This window comes from Watersipora subatra, chromosome 1 (genome assembly GCF_963576615.1).
Source record: "Watersipora subatra chromosome 1, tzWatSuba1.1, whole genome shotgun sequence".
NCBI classification, from domain to species: domain Eukaryota; kingdom Metazoa; phylum Bryozoa; class Gymnolaemata; order Cheilostomatida; family Watersiporidae; genus Watersipora; species Watersipora subatra.
In genome coordinates this window covers 69,133,588-69,146,141 of record NC_088708.1, presented here as the reverse complement: position 1 = coordinate 69,146,141, position 12,554 = coordinate 69,133,588, and the positions used below count along the sequence as shown (strand labels likewise).

Genomic DNA, 12,554 nt, shown 5'->3' with positions numbered 1-12,554 from the left:
CGCGCCTAATATTAACGTAGATTTGTACAAACATAGAGATAACTTATGGATAGCTCATGTTATTGTAGGAACTAAGGAGTCAACTAGATACATGCCTATCTGATGGCACGCCACTGCTTATCACAGACTGCAATATGAAACTCATCATGGCAGACAAAAGGTTTCTTGCTGTGCTAGCCGGTCGAGGCCGATTCGTTCCTACCAACTCTCCCTTCAAACTCATGGTATGTGTGGTCAACAGGCTAAAATGCAAATCTATGCACTCGATGTTGATAAAGGTCAAGTGCACATTCTGATGACATGATGTTTGACCTCACCCATCTGCCTGTTATAAACATGAAGCAACAATTTTCATAACAAATCTATTGTTATTAGCGATGTTATTATTATGTTCATTACTGTTACTGTAGTAATTCTATATTAATTGTATTATTCTAATGATTGCTGTTGTCAGTATTATATGTTTTGATGTAAAGAAAAGGCTAATTTATTTCACGCTCTCAGATTGGTGAGCATGAGGTAGAGTGCAGCCCTTCCTTCCGGCTCTATCTTCACACAACCTCTGAGGCACACGAGGTACCAGCAGGTATAGCCAGCTATGTGCTCATCATTTACTTCCACATGATGAGAAATGATATAGAGGAGGAACTCCTTGACCGCTTCATGGCTAAGGAGAAGTCTCGGGTAGATGAGGAGAAAATGGCTTTATTGCAGGTGATACTCTGCTTAGCATCTGATTGGCTGCTGATCTTATTAAGGATTCGCAAAGCAGCAGTGCAGCCTTACGTCTCACTTGTTATGGAGGGCTCTAGTGACTGCCCGAGTGTGTTTACTAGTTCTCTACTTTAAACTACCAAATGAAGGCTTTAACTCTGTACTTTTAGTTCAGCGATTCGTAATAGTTCTATTGTTGAGAGTTGAGCTTAAATAGAAGTTTAATTTAGAGTTTTCTTCTCTTACTATTGGAGGTAAAGAATCTTATGGACTATAAAACAGCTGCATGTCATGCTATGCTTTTGTTAGTAGGTTAAGGGTTCTGCTATTAAAGTCACATGGCTACACATTGTGGTAGAGTCATGTGACTTGCCTATAGCATCTACATGTATCTGATATGCTGCTGATGTGAATATCTTTGTGTCTATGCTGCTTATATAAATACCGCTGTGTGTAGGAATACTTGGACAATGCTGAGCAACTGGAGGACATGGAGGTGAAGATGAAAAAATGCCTAAGCAGCAGAGTAAAGCTCATGCAGGACCTGCCTGCCATCAAGAAACTTGCTGAACTCAAAAAGCAGTATGAGGAAACTCTTGAAAGGTTCTTTTATTCTTCACTCTATTGCTTTATTCATCACTCTATTGCTTTATTCATCACTCTATTGCTTTATTCATCACTCTATTGCTTTATTCATCACTCTATTGCTTTGTTCATCACTCTATTGCTTTGTTCATCACTCTCTTGCTTTATTCATCACTCTAATGTTTTATTCATCAATCTATTGTTTTATTCTTACGTCTATTGTTTTATTCATAACTTTATTGCTTTATTCATCACTCTGTTGTTTTATTCATCACTCTATTGCTTTGTTCATCACTCTATTGTTTTCTGTGTCACACAGATGACAATAGAAATAGTAGAAAGTTCAATGCTTTATACCAAATACTCATTTTAAATGGATAGCCATGATTTCTGAATTAAGCCAAAACTTTGCCTTGGTTTTACCCTTGTACTAGCCATTTCCTATGATTTCCTGAGGTGTGTTACAGAGACAGTGAGTTAGTTAATGTCCTGTTACAGCCAACAGAGAGTGGAATATAACCTCGATTCTATACAGCGAGCGAGAGAAGGTTTCAGAGCAATAGCCCTCAGAGGAGCTATCATATTTGATGTCAACCAGTACATGACAGAGGCCAGTCCTCTCTATGTTACTTCTATGCAGCAGTTTCTAGAAGTTTATGATGCTTCAATCTTGCATTCAGAAAGGTACGCGCTATGTCAAGGTTTTTAACACACAGAAAATGTAAAAATGTGAAGACAAACTAGAAATCAACACACGAAATGGGGTTATGCATCAGTTCAATTTGGTCTGTTGACTTGTTAATTTGTTACTACCTGACAGCTATCCGTACTTGTATTGTTTGTCCTAATAATATATACCAGAAAAGACAGCGTTGCTGCCCTGACAGATATGATTGTCGCTAGGGGAATGGTCTGGCATTTTCTTACAGCCCATTATAGCTGTTGGCTGTCGTGGATTGATCAGATAGTATGTTTTTTTAATTTTTGCAGAGCATCTGTTAAGGCTGTCGTGGAGAGACTCACCTACTCAGCGTACCAGACAATGGCAAGAACCCTCCTTGAGAGGGACTGCATGGTTTATAGCCTGTTGGTCGCCATTGAAGTAAGCTTTCACACATGTTGCTGCAGCTCATGAAGAGCGTATAAGGCATTTCAATGATAACTCCTGTGACCAACTTGGGATTGTGCTCACTTGCCTGGTATATTGCCTATCAGTATGGCTTATATAGTGTAGTTGTACTACCAGAAGGATAATAATGACTGTTATTTGATGAATATATAAAGTAGGTCAGTAAATATAGGTCAATAAATATAGGTCAATGAATATAGGTCGGTGAATATAGGTCAGTGAATATAGGTCAGTGAATATAGGTCAGTGAATGATGAATATTGTCAAACAGCCTTCATGTTAGCTAACTCATGCTGTCTAGATTGAAGACGCTGCCGGTCACATTGGCTTAGGAGAAAGAGAATATGTGATAAGTCCACAGTTTGGAGCACTGACAATGTCAGCCCATCATCCTAGCAAGGGAGCTGACAAAAGGGTGACAGAGGCTAAGAAACCTTTTGATTGGATGACAGACGAGCAGTTCCACAACCTGCAGTTGTTGGCACAGAATTATGACTGGTTTATGGATATGTTTGAGAGGTATGTGTACATGTTCTAACCAGCAGTTTTATACTCTAGTATGTATTGGATCACAGTCTATTATCTAAGAGAACAAAGTCCTGGTCAAGGTTTCACTAGAAATATTTAGCATCATTACCCTAAGACTCGTGAAAATGTGTGTCAACTATTTTTATGTTTGTGTTATAAAATTCTGAGAAACATAACAAAGTTATTACGATGGGTTTACGTGACTGATTGTGATATTTTTGTCAAGGTTCATCGTCTCCTTTTGAATACACTCAATGTTAGCACCTGTACTATCCCGCCAAACCTAAAAGCTTGATAATGAATTACTATTTACTGCTGAGAATTTCATTTATCATTTATTCTGTAAGGAGTGTTGCCTTAGAAGTGTAACATTAGAGCTCAATAGAGCTTTCCCTGTTGGTTGGGGATGTGTGTCAACCTTTTTACAGCGAATAGTCTCTGTCATACCTTTTGGATTAACTTATTGGGTGGTTGTTTTAGTCCTACTGATATTCATATTAGTCTGTGTTCCTAACCCTTTTCAGTACCCTCAGCATAGTTTGTGATGTGTAAAGGCTACTAACTGTGCTACTTTTGCTAATACGGTATTCTAACCTCGTGTAGGTTCCTAGAAGTTAATGCTGTGAACGAGAGGTTTGTAGTCAATCTCGTCTTTCTCTTCATAAACCCAAGGCTCAACGCTATAGCCTTGGCAGAGTTTTATTGCACCTGAACAATATATCACTCATCATCCATGTTTGAACAGAAAACTGACACGGCTGTTTTCTGCCGAAACAGTTGCAATAGAATTCTGCTAAGACAAAATTGTTTGTGTTTTTATCTAGCTTCTGGTGTTTCATTCTTATAGACCCTCTACATTTCTTGTTTCTCGCTTGCATATTCCCTAAATATATCTCCCTTGTATGTTGTATTGCTTGTTTATAGATAGCTACTAGATGGGTTAATAGTAATGGCTTTCAATCTGTATTCCTCCATTCAATTGCTTTAACCCAACGAAAATGCGATATTTTTTTTGTAGTTATGAAAGACTGTAACAGCAAAATTAAAATTTTGGGTATTAATTGTATGGAATTTATTACATTTGTTGATGTCTTGCCGAACTGCTAAAAGGTGTAAAGACTGATGGTCGGTGAGACACGCGTTGGTTTTATTTGGTCTCTTCTGGCCAACTCCGTATTGTTCTGTCAAATTCTCTAAATACCACATCCGGTTCATCTAACACTATGTTATGAGCGTCTGCTAGTCACTATTGGAAAAAGCTGTGACTCATAATGGAAGCATTTCATCATATAAGTTCTGACTAATTACCATCTGAGATAAGTACTATAATATTGGCAATTAACTGAATATTATCTTTCAGAATGTCAAAGGACGGGAGAGAAATGGCCTGGAGAAACCTGTGTGAGGGAGATATGGGAGAGGCTGCCCCATTGCCTGATAAGATGGACGAAGTGCTGACGCCCCTACAGAGGCTTGGCATCATCCGAGCCTGCCGGTCTGACAGGATAATGCAGGCCTCGAGTCTCTTCATACAAGCGGTGCTCGGCAAGAAGTGAGTTTATAAATGACACTGTGTGCCTTGTGAAGTTTCTTACTCGTTAGAAGCACCTGACACCGTGTGCTTCGGTACTTGCTCTGCCATTGGTTCAAGCCAGTGAAAGTGGGAAATAGAAAATTTCTGATATTTTAAACTTTTGAGCTTAGACTTGATCTGTTGAAGTCATCAAGAACTCTGTGACAGATGTTCAATATGAACTCTGTGACAGATTTTCAATATGAACTCTGTGACAGGTGTTCAATATGAACTCTGTGACAGATGTTCGATATGAACTCTGTGACAGATGTTCAATATGAACTCTGTGACAGGTGTTCAATATGAACTCTGTGACAGATGTTCAATATGAACTCTGTGACAGATGTTCGATATGAACTCTGTGACAGATGTTCAATATGAACTCTGTGACAGGTGTTCAATATGAACTCTGACAGATGTTCATTATGAACTCTGTGACAGATGTTCAATATGAACTTTGTGACAGGTGTTCAATATGAACTCTGACAGATGTTCAATATGAACTCTGTGACAGATGTTCGATATGAACTCTGTGACAGATGTTCAATATGAACTCTGTGACAGGTGTTCAATATGAACTCTGTGACAGATGTTCAATATGAACTCTGACAGATGTTCAATATGAACTCTGTGACAGATGTTCAATATGAACTCTGTGACGGATGTTCAATATGAACTCTGTGACAGATGTTCAATATGAACTCTGTGACAGATGTTCAATATGAACTCTGTGACAGATGTTCATTAACATCTTCTTATACGTACATTTTAGACCCGTTATAATATTGCTAATACTATTCTGTCAAATAGTAATGATCGGCCATTTTTCACAAATGTCTCACTGAAACTGGCAGCTACTGGTATTACACTATAATGACAAATACATGTAATTTGTGTTTGATGTTGTCATTACATGAGACTGCCTTTAACCAGTCTTAACTGACCTGTGATTATTAGGTGATAAAAATGCTTTTTTGCGGAGGTTTTTTAAAAATCTATCAGGGAAATAACTCGGCAGTGACTACAACCCATCAAGTCTATTGTGTGCAGGCTAATGGTATAGAGTTAAGATTAGGTCTAACAGAGGAATACACTGCTTGTAAGCACAGAAAAACTCACCCGCCGTCACTAGTCATCCAAGTGTCATTACTAGTCAGTCACCAAACTGTCATGACTTAATGACACAACTGTCATCACTGATAAACATTCTTCTCTATTAACTCTCCTTTATTTCTACTATTCTACTACAGTAGGATAGTAAGAAATTTAGGCTATAAGTTATTCCTGATGTAAAGTTATTCCTGCTGCAAAGTTAGTCATGCTGCAAAGTTGTTCCTGCTGCAAAGTTATTCCTGCTGCAAAGTTAGTCATGCTGCAAAGTTGTTCCTGCTGCAAAGTTATTCCTGCTGCAAAGGTAGTCCTGCTGCAAAGTTATTCCTGCTGCAAAGTTATTCCTGCTGCAAAGTTATTCCTGCTGTAAAGTTATTCCTGCTGCAAAGTTATTCCTGCTGCAAAGTTATTCCTGCTGCAAAGTTATTCCTGCTGCAAAGTTATTCCTGCTGCAAAGTTATTCCTGCTGCAAAGGTAGTCCTGGTGCAAAGTTATTCCTGCTGCAAAGGTAGTCCTGCTGCAAAGTTATTCCTGCTGCAAAGGTTGTCCTGCTGCAAAGTTAATCCTGCTGCAAAGGTAGTCCTGCTGCAAAGTTATTCCTGCTGCAAAGTTATTCCTGCTGCAAAGTTATTCCTGCTGCAAAGGTAGTCCTGCTGCAAAGTTATTCCTGCTGCAAAGGTAGTCCTGCTGCAAAGTTATTCCTGCTGCAACGGTAGTCCTGCTGCAAAGTTATTCCTGCTGCAAAGTTATTCCTGCTGCAAAGTTGTTCCTGCTGTAAAGTTATTCCTGCTGCAAAGTTATTCCTGCTGCAAAGTTATTCCTGCTGCAAAGTTATTCCTGTTGCAAAGTTATTCCTGCTGCAAAGTTATTCCTGCTGCAAAGTTATTCCTGCTGCAAAGTTAGTCATGCTGCAAAGTTGTTCCTGCTGCAAAGTTAGTCATGCTGCAAAGTTAGTCCTGCTGCAAAGTTATTCCTGCTGCAAAGTTAGTCATGCTGCAAAGTTAGTCCTGCTGCAAAGTTATTCTTGCTGCAAAGTTATTCCTGCTGCAAAGTTATTCCTGCTGCAAAGTTAGTCATGCTGCAAAGTTGTTCCTGCTGCAAAGTTATTCCTGGTGCAAAGTTGTTCCTGCTGCAAAGTTATTCCTGCTGCAAAGTTAGTCATGCTGCAAAGTTAGTCCTGCTGCAAAGTTATTCCTGCTGCAAAGTTATTCCTGCTGCAAAGTTATTCCTGCTGCAAAGTTATTCCTGCCGCAAAGTTATTCCTGCTGCAAAGTTGTTCCTGCTGCAAAGTTATTCCTGCTGCAAAGTTATTCCTGCTGCAAAGTTAGTCCTGCTGCAAAGGTAGTTCTGTTTTGAGAAATGTATTCCTGAAGCTCTCATAATTAGTAGTAGTTGTTGTTGTTCAGTAGCTCTCATAACTGTTAGCAGTCATTCGATAGCGCCCATAGCTGGTAGCAGTTGTTGTTCAGTAGCTCCCATAGCTGTTAGCAGTCGTTCGATAGCGCCCATAGCTGTTAGCAGTCGTTGTTCAGTAGCTCCCATAGCTGTTAGCAGTCATTGTTCGATAGTGCCCATACATGTAGCTGGTAGCATTCGTTGTTCAGTAGCTGATGAGAGTTATAACATGTTATAGGTTTGTGTCTGATGGCACTATAGACTGGCCGCTGGCCCTTGGTCAGTGTAAAAACAAGACTCCAATACTCCTGCTGTATACCAATGAGTGCGAGGTGGTTGAGAGATTGTTTAACAGTCTATCTACCAAAAGGGGCGTGTCAACTATGATAGTAAATATCACGGCCGCAGATGATGAGCAAAAAATAAAAGTTTTGCTCCAAAAGTCCATAACCTCTGTAAGTTATACTTTTCTCTCTTATAACAGTTATGTTGTATTAATTTGTGACCATAACATACAAGTTGTGTTATTTCAATATACGCATTGTTCCCGTCTCTCTATGTACCCATCTAGGCAGGAGTAGAGAGCTAATTTGCCTCACTCATAACTATTATGAGAACAGCGACGGTATTGAGTTAAGTATGTATTTTGGTATAAATCAAATTAATCCAATCTGGATGACAGGCGTAGATTACCTGATTGCGCGCAAGCTTGTTGTTATTGAATGTCGTAGTAAGCATGGATGGCCAGTTGGTCTAGGGGTATGATTCTCGCTTAGGGTGCGAGAGGTCCCGGGTTCAAATCCCGGACTGGCCCGAGCTTTTACAACATTTGCTCAAGCACAAGGAGTATGCTTATTGATTATGCTTTATTAGCACGATTTTAAGAAGTAAAATAGTTGCTACTTTTATTCTAGGCAAAATGGGTTCTTCTCCAATTCGGACACAATTCTCCACACCTACTAGCAAGTCTTGAGTCTATGTTGCTCGAGCTTGAGCCAATGCATCCAGAGTTCCGGTGCTGGGTCGCTGCTTTATCCAACCTTGATCTGGTGCCCGTTCGTCTTCTCCAGATTGCTCATAGAATACAAGTTGACTCACCCAAGGTACTTGCTGCTCTTTACTGATCGATCATTGTTGTGAAACTTACGCTGCATTTAGGATCCATTGTGTTACATGATATGCATGCAACACAATGTCCTACTGCTGATATTACTTCTCAATCTTTTTTATCTTTTTGTCTGACAACCTGGCTATTTCTGTCCTTTTTGCTAGAGGCTTTTACAAATTATAAGTTGCCAGTTTGTTGAAGCCTGTATGTTCCTATCATTTAGCCAAGTTCAATAATCTAATGTTCGAATACAATACATGTGCTGTTGTTTTTATCAGCAGTTCATAAGGGGCTAGCACATGCATCTGGGTCAATTCTTTCTGTTTTTATTGCAGGCAATGAAGGAAAGCTTAGTGAGATCCTTTGGTTTCGTAGACTCAGAAATTCTCAAGTCAAGCGGGAGGAATGAATGGCCAGCAATGCTTCACAATCTCTGCTACATCCATAGTGCAATTAGACTCAGATCTCGCTACAGCACAGCAGCTTTTAACAGACCCGAGGATATGCTAGCTATTGGTGCTCAGGAACTAATGGTAAATGCCATTACTAAACGCTTCATACAAGCTAGTTGATCATTGCAATTGTGGACCAGTAGAAGTAGTAGTAGTACTATTTTTTCATTGAGATTAGATTGTAATAAAAGTGATGGCTCTGCTCAATGAATATCCCACATAACATTCCGGAATGCTAAATTCAAACTTTTCTATATATGGGTTATAACTTTGCCTGCTTGTGCTAGGAACATGGACACAATAGCATGTGAAAAACATTAAACAATGGCTGTGAAGTTAGCTTCACGGTAGGTGATGATCTCTCTACTATAGATGATGACCTCTTCACTGTAGGTGAACCTCTCTATTGCAGGAATCTTTGAACGTCGGTGTGGGAGAGTTCAAGGATGGCATGACGCTGACGGGAGCTGATGGCAAGCCTGTCTCTAAAAGCACATCATGGACCGCGCTTCGGTTCATGCTCGCTGAGGTACCTCCAGTCCTCTCTTAATTCATCACTTGTTTGTGTTGCTGAGCGTAGCTGCGTTGTCATGGTAACCAATGCCGACTGTATGCCGAACTGTTTGACATCTGCTTTTCTATGTTGTCTCAGAAGGTAACGTTACTGTCTTATTCTGCAGATTATTTACGGCGGTTACATATCTGACCCGTATGATCAGCTAGCTGTCAATGCTATGGTGGATTACTGGGTTTCACCCTTGGCTGTGAAAAAAGACTTTGAACTATCTAAAGGTAGGTTTAAATATGTGTGTTTTGTGTAGCTGCCAGTTGCCTGCAACTGGTTATCAGTTGATTGTGTGTGGTTGTCAGCTGCCTGCGTGTGGTTGTCATTTGCTCATCTATAATTTAGTAAGACACCTTTTGCTGTAATAATTCACCCTTCACATGAACAAGGACCTTAATATCATACAGTGTTGGGTGTACCCACTGCATCATAATGAAAGTTGCTTAGTGCACACTGTAGTACACTTCTCACAATGTTTCACTATACCTACAACATAACTATAGTATACTCACTGTGCTTCTATCATCTACCTCATGGCTACATTAAAAGTACACCTGCCATAAAGCGTTAGTTGATTTAACATATGGCTTTAGTATACCCACCATATGATGATTGTGCGCCTATTGCACAACCAGAGTAGCCCTGTACACGTGTCTGTGGTGAACTTACTTAGTAACAATAATATATCAAGCTGATGCATGATGGGTAACTGTGATATAAAGGGCTGAAAAGCAGCACCGCTGTCAGGAGGGTCAGAAGGACCAACAACTTTAGTTCCTTACGTAATGCTGCTTATGTTTTCTTCATTACTCTTTCCTTCTCTTGTTCACTTGAGTTGTTGATATAACGCTGGCCTTTTGACCTCAACCTTATGTACTATCAATATGCCTGCTAGTTGAGTGATGCTAGTTGCTAGTTGCTAGTTGTCAGTTGCTAGTTACCAGTTGCTAGTTACCAGTTGCTAGTTACCTGTTGCTAGTTACCAGTTGCTAGTTATCTGTTGCTAGTTACCAGTTGCTAGTTACCTGTTGCTAGTTACCTGTTGCTAGTTGTCAGTTGCTAGTTACCAGTTGCTAGTTACCAGTTGCTAGTTACCAGTTGCTAGTTACCAGTTGCTAGTTATCTGTTGCTAGTTACCTGTTGCTAGTTACCAGTTGCTAGTTACCTGTTGCTAGTTACCTGTTGCTAGTTACCTGTTGCTAGTTACCAGTTGCTAGTTACCTGTTGCTAGTTACCTGTTGCTAGTTATCTGTTGCTAGTTATCTGTTGCTAGCTGTCAGTCACTCGTTGCCCCTTCGTTTTCTAATGCAAATAATTTTTTATATTTTTTGTTGTTTTGCTTCTTTTTTCTTCTGAGTCAAGGACATTCCTTTATTATTGGTATTCTTGTTTTAGCAATAGCTCAAATGCTAGTTATTTTCTGATTCATTGGCTAGCATGTGGATAAAATTCCATTTGTTGAGCCGTGTCCTTCCATCATATCCTCTCATACATATTGTATGATTTACTTATAGTAAAGTACAAGCATCCACTACCATTCCTCAGTTCTCACCCACGGCTCTCCTTGCTCAACCAAGCTATGGAGTCTCTCCCTAACCACTTTTTGGACTGTCCCGAGGCCTGCCACATCCACCCAAGCATGGAGGTATTTAGCAATATCTCTTTGTTGCTGTCTAGACAGGAACGCAGACTGTTCTTTTCGGCAGCTGTAAACTAATAATTTTTGTAGGAACCTGTAACACATATTTTCTCTACTGCAGCATTCATAACACATAGTGCTTCTTTCTATTGGTTTGTACTTGAGTATTGTTTAAATAATCTGACTTATTGTTTAGAGAACAATTTTACATTCTTCATATTCTAACAGATGAGTTTCGATTTTATGTATTTCTTTTTTGGTAAACCCAATGATTGGGTTGACTCAGGGTAGAAAAAGGACCTGAGAGTCTCTGTAGTTCTTCTCATCCCCTCCACTGAATACCTCTTTTGGCTAAAAGTTTAATGTTACCTGTTGTAATCGAGTGTGAGCACAACTCAAAAAGATGCAACCGCGCTCACAAGTACATATGATATAGGTTCACTCTTACTACAGGCTCACCATTAGGAGTTGTGTCTCTCTGCTGTATAAATACTTTTAATCATAAAAAAATATTTAGGTAGCCTAAGTTTGTCAGCTTAATTTTACCGGCTTGAACTTTAGTTAATATCGATTTCTTTCTTTGCATCAAGGTTGGCAAATTTCATTTTCTTACAAGTGTTACAGAGCTTTTATCTTAAAAGTTTCTATTTGTTACATTTCAATAGAATGAGTTATTGGCTCGTTAAAGAGTTTTTCTAGAAAAGTTTGTTTGATAGTTGCTCATTGGCTGTTGAATTATACTGTTGATTTATCAGCATCTCTCTGAACTAAAGTTTTTCCCTCTTCCATAGCAACTGTACGAATCTTCTGCTGCTTATTTCACAATTTTTAGTCAAATTAGTAAACTGTCCAAGTAAACATTAACTGACAATTCATATTCTATCCTTTACTAGAACATAGAGCCACACATGAAGGTATATGATATAAGAGTTGTCACTGTTGCTTGTCACTGTTGTAAGTCAGGTGGCGCTCACACCTGCCATTGTATGGCAGGTGTCAAGTGTCATACACCACTGACTGAGAGTGTGTCTTTGGTTTGGCTTATCTATAACGCTTTCACGCACTCGTATCTCCGTTGCGTGCTTTTCATGCATTGCTTCATTCTAATTGCTGGTTAGTGACAAGTCTATAGCTAGCTTGTCTTTACGTCACTAGCGATGTTTTTAGCAAAAGATACCCTCGTCTTGTTTGTGTCTGTTGCTGTATGTGTAGGAATAACTAAGTGTTGCTTTATAAATGATTGTTGAAAATTTGGTGAAAGATTTGGACAGAGAATGCTTGCTTTTGTAAAATTAGATTTATGGTGAGTCTCGGCAGTAGAGTTGAGTGAAATCATGAATACTTCAATTTTTTTAGTCATTGCTGTCTTACCGACTCCGTAATAACCTTGATTTTTCAAGGACATATGTTGAAAACCTCTTAAAATAGCTGGCAGTTTTGTGGTAACCATGTGAAATAGTATATGACAAGAGCAAGCATTTATCTGTTGAGCCTTTGATGAATAACCTCTATGTATATGAATGACGAACAATTCATTAGACTGCCTAATTGTCTCCAAAATTATGTAAACTTGTAGACAATTCTAGGGGATGATATGTACGTGTTCACTCGACTAAATAAAGTGTATGATGCAATTCCTGCCACCAAGAGCCACAGTAATAAACTGTTTCCTCGCCCACCGACACCGTTTGACGGTAAGTAAACAGAGTTACTGCTACTTTTTATTGGCTATTGGTTTCAGTATATAGTGATAGAA

General features: G+C 39.3%; 1 non-coding gene and 1 pseudogene across 1 annotated transcript; both read left to right on the top strand.

Moving 5' to 3' along the window:
* Positions 1-12,554, top strand: part of LOC137390844 (uncharacterized) — a 75,395-nt pseudogene that overhangs the window by 53,331 nt on the left and 9,510 nt on the right.
* Positions 7,777-7,848, top strand: Trnap-agg (transfer RNA proline (anticodon AGG)). Its single transcript has one exon. It is a non-coding gene; the product is annotated as a tRNA-Pro (tRNA).